The following is a 9,979-nucleotide window of genomic DNA, read 5'->3' as shown; positions in this document are numbered from 1 at the left end:
AACCGTGTAAATAACATAATTCAATCAAGAAAACGTCAAACTATAGCTATAAAACAGGGTTTAAGTGGTTAATTTATCCCGTCCATTCTCACAGTCGTCAGCAAGGTAAGTTATAGCATCAAAGTCAGTTTCATCACTTTAATCCTATTTTTGTATCCTTTGGCTATTTGAAAATAGCAGATCTACAAGCTCACAACGGGTCGTGACAAAACTTGTAAGCTTGTAGATTAATACATTTGAACATAAAAATTCTCTCTTATAGCCAGAGGCACAAGATCATTTCAGATCGATGACAGTGGCCATGCCCTTGACATGAAAAGGTTTGACAGTGAACAATGACGATTATGTCCTTTTTATTATGAAATATTATAGTGTTATCAATACATAGGCTATAATGGGAAAACAATGTGCTAGCATGCCACGCATGACACTTCTTTCCAGGTAAAGGCCATTTCCTTTCTTTTCTCATCTGAAGGTCATTACATTACATTACCACCTTACATTATCACCACCTTTAACAAGGCTCCCAGTGTGAAAATATACAAGCTTGTAGATCGGTTATTTTCACTACTTCTTAAACATTTGTTTTATTGAATTTCTTTGAATTCTTCATGAAATTACTGAAAAAGATAATTGAATTTGTTCTTAAACAATTCATAAAAATATTTTCTTTTTGGAAAATGCTTTGAAATAATAAAAAACAAAAAAATAAAAACAATATGTAGGAAACAAGATATAAAGGGACTCTGCGCAACCCACAAATTCTACCCAGTGTTTGGGAACCAGTGTCTTATACAGTGTGGTCCAGTGACCCCCAGGGGTCCTTGAAGGGGTTCCAGAGGGCCCCCAGCAGCTAAATCTGATATTATAGCATAACAATCTATACAACCCCTTTAACATGGCGGTTTTACATCGGCTGTTCAAAAACAGCAGATCTGCAAGCTCACAACGGCGTTGCAGAGCCAAATATTAATTCGGGGGTCCTTGACACGAAATGTTTGAGAACCACTGGCCTAGAGGTCCAGTAACCCCCCCCCCCCCACACACACACACACACACACACACACACACACACACACACACACACACACACACACACACACACACACACACACACACACACACACACACACACACACACACACACGTACATGCTCTGCCCTCTCCCTGTCCCCAACCCTGGTTGCCTAGGAGACAGTGGGGACGGGGACCTCTCCTCATTATAAACCAATAGGGTTGTGTGTGTGTGACTGGCTGGATTAGGCTTGTGATGCTCATATTGCCACCTAGTGGGCAAAGAGTGGAATTGGCACAGGGTGGGGATTTTGTGATCCCCGAGTCTGCCTAGTAACCTGATAATGCTGACTTCTTCTTAGTCATCATGATAACCCGCCCTGTTTCCTCTCCTAAACGTAGTGACAATTTGGACATGGGGATTACAGTCAAGTACATTGTGTTCCTTTGTTGTATTACTGAGTGAATACATATCATCATCGGACAAAATACAAGCGGGGGTCTGAGCGAGGGCAGAGCTCTCAGGGGGTCTGAGGGAGGGCAGAGCTCTCAGGGACCTTGCAGCAACTGGAGCCCTTGTCTTTTTGGGAATTCAAATGTGCCTCTGCATGCTTCCAATGGAGTCCTGCAAAGAGCACCCCCCCCCCCCCCCTCTCTCTCCCATGTGTCCCTTGTGCCATCATCTCAGTGTCAGCTAAAACAAGGACAGCAGTAGGCAGACACAGTGGGGGTGTTACTGGGGAGGGTGTGTGCACTGCACTTATATAGACTGCAGTATATCTGTGCATCTGTGTGTGGCATGTGATGAGATCGAAGTAAATATATACGATAATAAAAAAAATAGATATTATAATTTAATCCTTTCCTGGGGAAAGACCATTCGAGATAGAAATTGTAGATTTTATTTATGCTTTTTTTCATTTGCATTTCATTTCTGCCGCAGTGAGACAGAGGGTTAAGGCAGATGCATGTCAGAAGTATGTTCCCTAGCTGGCTGAGCCATACCTATATATAGGGCACCCTATAGGGTGACATGGTGATGTGTGGATATGCGTAGCACTAGCAGCAGTGGTGTAAAGTAATTAAGTAGGTAATTGTGCTTTACTTGAGTAATTCCAATTTCCAATACTTTTACTTCTACTCCACATGTCTGGCAAAAACACATCATGAGAGCTAGGGGTCGTCGCCATGTTGGCTATAGTGGCCAATCTGGCCATATTTGTTGATTTTTTTATTTTGTCACGAACATGTACAAAATGAGTGGACAATAGTATCACTCAAACTGAAAGAGCTATAGCCCTGAATGACCATAACAGGTCTGTAACTCTGAGAGTGTTCACATGGAACCAAATGAACCCGTACCCATATAGGCGGATGCCGCGGATCATGATAAAATGGGCCCATGGACCACCAACATGCATTAGGGATGTCCCGAACACATGTTTTGCTCCCAATACGATTCAGATCATTTGATTTTGAACATCTGCCTTGACCGATTCTTCCCGATTTGACGTTTATATTTTTATAGAATACGTTTATGCCATATCCCAATATAGTACAATATCCCAAATCACAGACAATATCCAGTCTAATATCATGATATGGATATAATATTGATACTATAGGGATGTCCCGATCACGTTTTTTGGCTCCCGATCCGATTCTGATCATTTGAAAATGACGTGCCCCAATTTCCGATAACCCGATCCTATCGGGTCAACCCTATTTGGCACCAATAGCCTATGTACTGAAAGTAAAAGTACTATTTTTGCAGAATGCCTCATTTCAATTTTTCAAATGTATAAAAATCTTTTGAAAATGGCAGATCTACAAGCCCATAAAGCGTCAGCGTTGCAGATCAGCTATTTTCACATAAACAAATCTACAAAGTGACTAGTAACTAATTAAGTTTTCAAATTAATGTAGTGTAGTAAAAGTACAATACTTGGATCCGAGATAGTGGAGTAGAAGTAGGACTAGTAGTTAAAGTATTGGAAATTGGAAATACTCAAGAAATACCTCAACATTTTACTTGAATACAGTATAAATGTACTTAATAATAATAATAATACATTTTATTTATAAGGCGCCTTTCAGGGCACTCAAGGTCGCCGTAGAACAAGTTAAAAACAGTTGACACAAAACACAGTTAAAAGCAAAAGCAGACAATAAAGTATATTGTCTGCTTTTGCTCCACCACTACAGACGAGAGAAGCTGTGTGTGTCATGGTCATGTGAACACATTCATTCATCCAGACAAGCTGCTTTTCCTGTTAGTTGGTTTGGTCCAGAGCCAGACAGTCTGAACATATTTCCTTGTACAGTCGCTGTAACCATGTGAGATTGTTTTGAAGTTCAATTCAGGTACAGTTCACGTTGGGTCTTTGTGATTTGTAATCCTTGCACAGTCTGTTCCAGTGATTCTCAATCGTTGTTTCCATTTCGAGGACCTCCCCCAGGCTGATGTGCACTAGAGGCAACGCCACATTTGATCAGATCCTTTTAAAATATCTAGGATCAATCCTCATTGTTTACGCAACTCAATGGACCCTATATTATATAGGCATATACAAAAATCATATTTGAACTGGATAAAGACGCTATATAAATTATACTTGGAATTGTAAGAGTTGAACGAGGCATTACATCTTTGACTAGTTGGTTCCACAGATAAATATTGTGAAAAAAGCTGATCTACAAGCTCACGGCGTCTCCCAGTTGATTACTTTGATGCAGTAATGTTTTTAGTTTTTTTTTACATTGTCACTTCATTGTCATCTGCGGTCCCCAACCACAGGTTGAGAACCACTGTTCTAGTCTAATCCAACACAAGTTCAATCCAGGTTGCAGGTCACTTTGGGTCTTTGTGATTTGGTTGCCATAGAGACAAAGGAGTCTGTGATTGATGCTATTTTCTTCTGTATTGCTTGCAACTGCACGTATGCATGCGTGCCTCTATGCAGTCTGCACACGTCCAGTGTCTTGATTTTGTACTTGTTTGTTTGCTGTCCTTGTGCAAAGAAAATAGCTGATCTAACTGTGGATGCTGCTATTTTTTAGATCATATACTGCTATGCATTCAAATGTCCTGTCTGTGTTTCTTTTGCTTAATGATGTGTAAAGCTTGTTGGTCTTCAACGTCAGGCCGCAAGGACCCCTTAGCTCAGTGCTTCTCAACCTTTTCAGGCCGCACCCTGATAACTTGATAAGCACTTGGAGTTGAGGCATTACATTTTTTATGTTTTAAGTACCAGGACGTAAAACCTGGAGGTGTGGCCAATGCTATTTGGCTGTTTTGAGTGGCCAAACAGCATTGGCCAAATCTCCAGGTCTTAAGTTAAGGCATAAGACCTGGTACTTAAGACTGACTTCCCCATAACCTCTTAAACACTCAATACTTCATAAACTTGGCCTTTGGCTCTGTACTCGGTATGCTCTTTTTTTCCATCTACACCAAATCTCTTTGCCGAGAAATAGGCAATCTACCAACTCACAAACCTGCGAGCTGCGACACATTGAGCTTGTACCAGCTTGTACAATGGCCATTTTCAGTGAATTTTGCACCCTGGGGTTCAAGTGGTTATTGTTTAAAAGAAAAATACATATTCCTAAGATTTGTCCTGTAGTAACTCTGAGGACACTCTAGGCCCAGGACCCCCTGTTGAAGATCCAATAATACAATTAAACTTTCCTTCCTTGCTATTTTCGGTGCGTGGCACTAGCACACAACTAGTATAAATAAGGCTTAATAATATCATACAGAATATCGAATGGAAAAAAACAACACATCCGAAGACAGTCAATCTGGTATGTACTTGTACTTTATTTAATTTTAATAGTATGTGTCTTTATTAAATATTAAAAACAAAGTACAAAGGCTTGTATATGTACACAGCAGCAGAAGCAAGAAACTTGGGCTGAATTGAACAAGGACGACGTTGTGCTTTGATAATTTCTACTCGGCTGGAGATAAGGGAAAGGAAGAATAAAGAATCGATATCCCTTGTGCTACACAAATTATTATTACTGTATGTGAACAGAAGACATCTAAGAAAGTGTGTCAAAGTCAGTCATTCTCAACCTGTAATCAGCAAAACTCTAAGATTGTAATGATAATATAACATTAATATAAAAATAATAAATATAAAAAAAGAAAAATGGCATGAAGGAGAAAAAAAAAGCATTTTCTATTTAAAACATTTTAGAGACTAGAATGGTTTAAGTGGTTAAAGGGGTTAGGCTATACAGTACAGCCCGGCATTCCGAAGACCGCTATTCCGACGCATCGCCATTCAGACTCACGTCATTACTAACCCTGTCCCTAACCGCACACGGAAGCCACACAGTCGGATTCGGAATGGCGGTGCGTCAGAATGCCACTCTGTCCCCGGTTAAAGGTTGTTGCTTTTCCTTTATTGGTATACTCAATAGTCTCTATGATATATAATAACTCTTCCTACTTCCGGGCCCCTTCCCTACTTCCTTCACAGGTGTTACCGATTATACTAATCAAGGTTTTGTTCCATTTTGTGTGTAGTGGTTCTCAAACTTTTTTCATTTCAAGGATCCCCATAACTGGAACCAAATGGACCCGTAAGGGTCCTGTGTCCATTTGGTTCCATTTACACTCTCAGGGTTACACAGTACAGTATATGGGGCCATTTGGGACCCACTCAAGGACACTTTGAGACCCACTAGTAGCAGAGTGTTTCCAGTGAGCCAACATGCACAATAGCAGCACCCTGACTATGTTTGACCAGAATGGAACAGAGCCTTCATCAGTATCATTGGGAACACCTGTGAAGGAAGTAGGGAAGGGGCCCAAGTTACAAAATGGCTGCTGTGCATATAGAGCCTATATATTCACCGTGGTGCACACAAGTGATAAGAACATTAATAAAATGAACCCTATAGCTTCCGTATTCTGGAAAAATAGACGAAACATTCAGTGAAAATAGATGAACATTTGTACCCTGGAATCCAGACAGAGTCGCTCGTTCAGCTTCAAGTGAGAGAGAAAAAGTCTGCAGAACAGAACAAATCAGTCTGGATTCTAGGCTAAAACGTTTTGATGGAAATAGCAGATCTACAAGCTCAGAGCTTGCAGATTGGCTATGTTCGCTAAAGTATAAAGTGTTTGAGTCAGTGGTGGGCAGCCACCTCCTATTTACCAGGTGATCAGATTGGACTATGGTGATCAATTGAGTTGATAAAAAAAAAAAAAAACATTACTAATGATTAGTCTGGGGTTTTTATCGTAACTATATTGTTCATGTTAAATGATTGATGTATTCTTTTAGGTGTTATTATTATTATATTATCGATTATTCCGATTATTTATCAGCCTATAATAATAAGTTGTAAAAGCAATGGTGGTTTTTCACTTGTCTGATACTCTGCCCACCCCTGGTTTAACCACTTAGAAACCCCATGCGCTTGTCCTGAGTCCCTCAGGGCTCCATACTAGTGTTTTCTGTTTGTCAATCTGCTACTTTCCCTACATGGATGTTGGGGTTTAAGTGACACAAATTACTTCTTTTCTATCAATTACACAACCCTTGAAGCCTTGAATTCATGGAGCTATTTTAGTTTTTGAGCAAATAGGAGACTCAGTAGACTTTTTGAGTCTCCGCCGGTCATCTAATTATTGGCTTAGGATGGCTGAAAAACTCAAAGAATCTCCATGAATTCGGTAATTGTAATTGATTGAAAATAAGACATTTTTGGGGGGTGAACTACTACTTTAAACTCCATAGGGTTGACCAGAGTCCCTCAGGGCGCTACACTAGCGCTACACATTTCTGTAATTGTGGGGAAAGCTGTCACTGAAAATAAGTGGTTAACCATATTGTTAGCTTGTAACTCCGGTTGTAACTTGGTCCATTAACGCGCAACAGTCCGACACATGCGTCAGTCCAACACATGCGTGGCCGGTTAAAACTCACCCGCCATGGCTCCCGACATGCGTGGCCGGTTAAAACTCACCCATGGCTCCCGACATGCGTTGCCGGTTAACCAAGGGTTTGGGGTAGGGTGACGGACTAATGCCTGTCGGACTGTTAGTAAGTCGGAACAAACACATGCACCCTGTAACTCCACCCCATAACAACTGCTTGATGAACAATTAAACCGCAAATTCAGTCACACAACCAAGTCATTCCCCCACAGTGTAGTGTCAAGCGCCGTCGAAAATAAAGCCTCTTTGCACACTGCATATATCTAAAAGTGTGTACACGCCTTTAATATGACCTTTGTACATACATACACTCTACCACCACCTTGTAGATAGTGTTTGACACGACAGGCTCCATCTTGTGCCACCCTTATCCCTTATCCCTAAACTAATTTGCCATTTTTTACTATTTTGAAAAACAATTTCAAATAGTTAAACTAGCCGATCTACATCGAAACATTGTGAGCTTGTAGATCGGCTATTTGAACTATTTCAAAAGGTATTTTTAAATAGTAAAAAATGGCAAATTAGTTTAGGGATAAGGGTTGGTGCAAGATATAGCCTGTTGTGTCATTGAAAGCTGCAATCCAGAACTTTTTTTAATGGATAAAACTGTATGATATTTAGTATCTAAGTAATAATTTTAGTCCTCAAAATATGAGGATGGAAAGATTACCATGTATGGTGCCAAAATTTGAGGACAGATGGTGCCGAAATTGGCGCTCTGATTGGCCGTTTTGATTGGCTGGAAGATGTGCCATTGGCTAAGCATCGCATAACAGGTGTGCCACAGAAGATGGAATTAGCGCAGAAATGTGTAAGTAGGTTCATATATCTACTAATCTACTAAAAGTATAGGTTTAACTGCACAGAGGAAAGACGATAGAGGACAAAGCCCGGACCCTCCTTCACCTGGGTGAAATGTACTCACAATGCACGGGTATGGACTAGTGTTAATACAATATAACTAGCTAAGCACTTCTGCAGTGGTTGGTTGGACATGGTCTCCCTAGGGGTGTCCAAAGTGCCAAATACGGCTGAGACTAATTTTATACGGCCCTCAGCTTTATACCTGAATTGTATTATGAACAGATGGAGATCCAACAGTATGGGACTTTTTTACATTAATGTTTTTTAACCTGGGCATTTCCCAGAGTATAATTTGTCAGTGTTCCTTTTTTGTTTGTTTTTTGTTTATTACCTTGCTGGTTACATTTGGTAATGTAACATATGGCTGAAAAAAGTCTGAGTTACACTTTTTGTTCACAGCACACACCTGACAAAAGACCATTGATATTATATATTGATGATGGTAGCTAAATTGAATGGTTTAAATTCGATGCATGTGACTTTCCGAAGGTACATTATGTCAGGAGATGTAATTGGCCCTTGGGTGTTTCAATATTTTCTAATTGAAATAGGTTTGGACACCCCTGCCCTACACCATGGCTTCTCAAAGTAGGTGCCGTGAGCCTGTGACGCATTTCCAGGGGTGCCTCAGAATGCTTTGATAATATTTTATCAATGTCACCACTTGGACCCTCTACTTAGTCAAACGGACCAGTTTAACTGTACTTGATGCATACTTTTTCAGCCTACAGTACACCAAGTCTCCTCTTCACCAGAAATAGCAGAGCTACAAGCTCACAACGCATCACAACATGAGCATGTAGATCGGCTATTTTTGGTGAATGTTTCCCCCAGAATAGTAATGCTGAGGTTTAAGTGGTTAAACACAAAGTAAAAAAAGTTGTTTCAGTCCTAAATAATGGAAACAAATATTCTCCCCAGTTTTCCTATAGTTGTGACATACTGTATCTTTGGAAGAAATATGTACACTGGCCTGACAAATTATTTTGTAAATAATATTCAATAGCTGACTGACAGTCCAAGTAGTATAATGGAGAGCGATAGCGTTGAATTCATGAAACCGGGTATAGGATTAACAAATAGTTCATTATGTTTACACTTCTCCATGTGCAGGGAATTACAAACAATAATCTCCCATTACACAGGAGAGCAGGTGGCTCTCCACTGTCCGGACAGAGGCTCTCTCCTGAATGTTTGTGGAGATGACTGATTTAACCTGTTGTGCCTTGATCAAGTCCATGCACAACAGGTGCGCAGCCACACTCAGCTCTGAGTCCAGTTCTAGTTTGACTCAGGCCAGGTGTGACTGCTTAAATCAGTCATCCTCCCTCTCACAGTTTTCACTGTCAACTTTCCTCTTGAGACTTTTGGATGAAAAACCTCTCTCAAGCTTTGTTTTACATATGCCTCAAATGATACATTGTTTTTCCACAGAATCAAAGATGTTATGTTCATGATTCACCAGCATCCTGGATGGCTTGATTCTTGGCTTGAAATAATTGAAAAATGAATGGACGATTTTGCACTGCTACGCTCTATAGCAGTGGTTTTCAACCAGTGGTCCGGGGACCACCAGTGGTCCTCGAGGGGCTTCCATGTGGTCCCCAGCTATATGATGGAGAGTTGATAACCAAATGGACCCTTATAGATCTTTAACTCTTGAGAGCGTGAAATGGTTTCATTTTGGCTTCAATTAGACGTCATGTCTAATTGAAATTAGACGTCTTGTAAATTAAGTAATGCAGTAATTTACGGGTCCATTTTGTTTCATTTTACGCTCTCAAGAGTTCAATTTTTGTTGAACATCTGCATTACTTCATTTACAAGACATCTAATTAGAGAATGTAGAAGATTTGTTATTTATGATCAACGTTTGCCTGTTATGTCTCCTAATGGTACCACATCAATACAGCATGGTCTCAATGTAATCAAATGGTGGACCGTGGCTCAAATGCTAAGGAAATACTGGTCCTTGATATGAAAAGGGTTGAAAACCACTGCTCTGTAGTACTGCCTGAATCTCATGAGTGCAATGTGGATGTTCGGGTGTAAGACTCGGTCGAGTTGGACTCCAGGGTTAGGAACGTAAAAGTTAAGGATTGCAGCTTTAACATTCTCCAGAGACGTCCTCTCCTTGCTAAA

The sequence above is a fragment of the Protomyctophum bolini genome (assembly GCF_963924005.1).
Source record: "Protomyctophum bolini genome assembly, chromosome: 12".
NCBI lineage: Eukaryota > Metazoa > Chordata > Actinopteri > Myctophiformes > Myctophidae > Protomyctophum > Protomyctophum bolini.
This window is presented reverse-complemented; position numbering follows the sequence as displayed.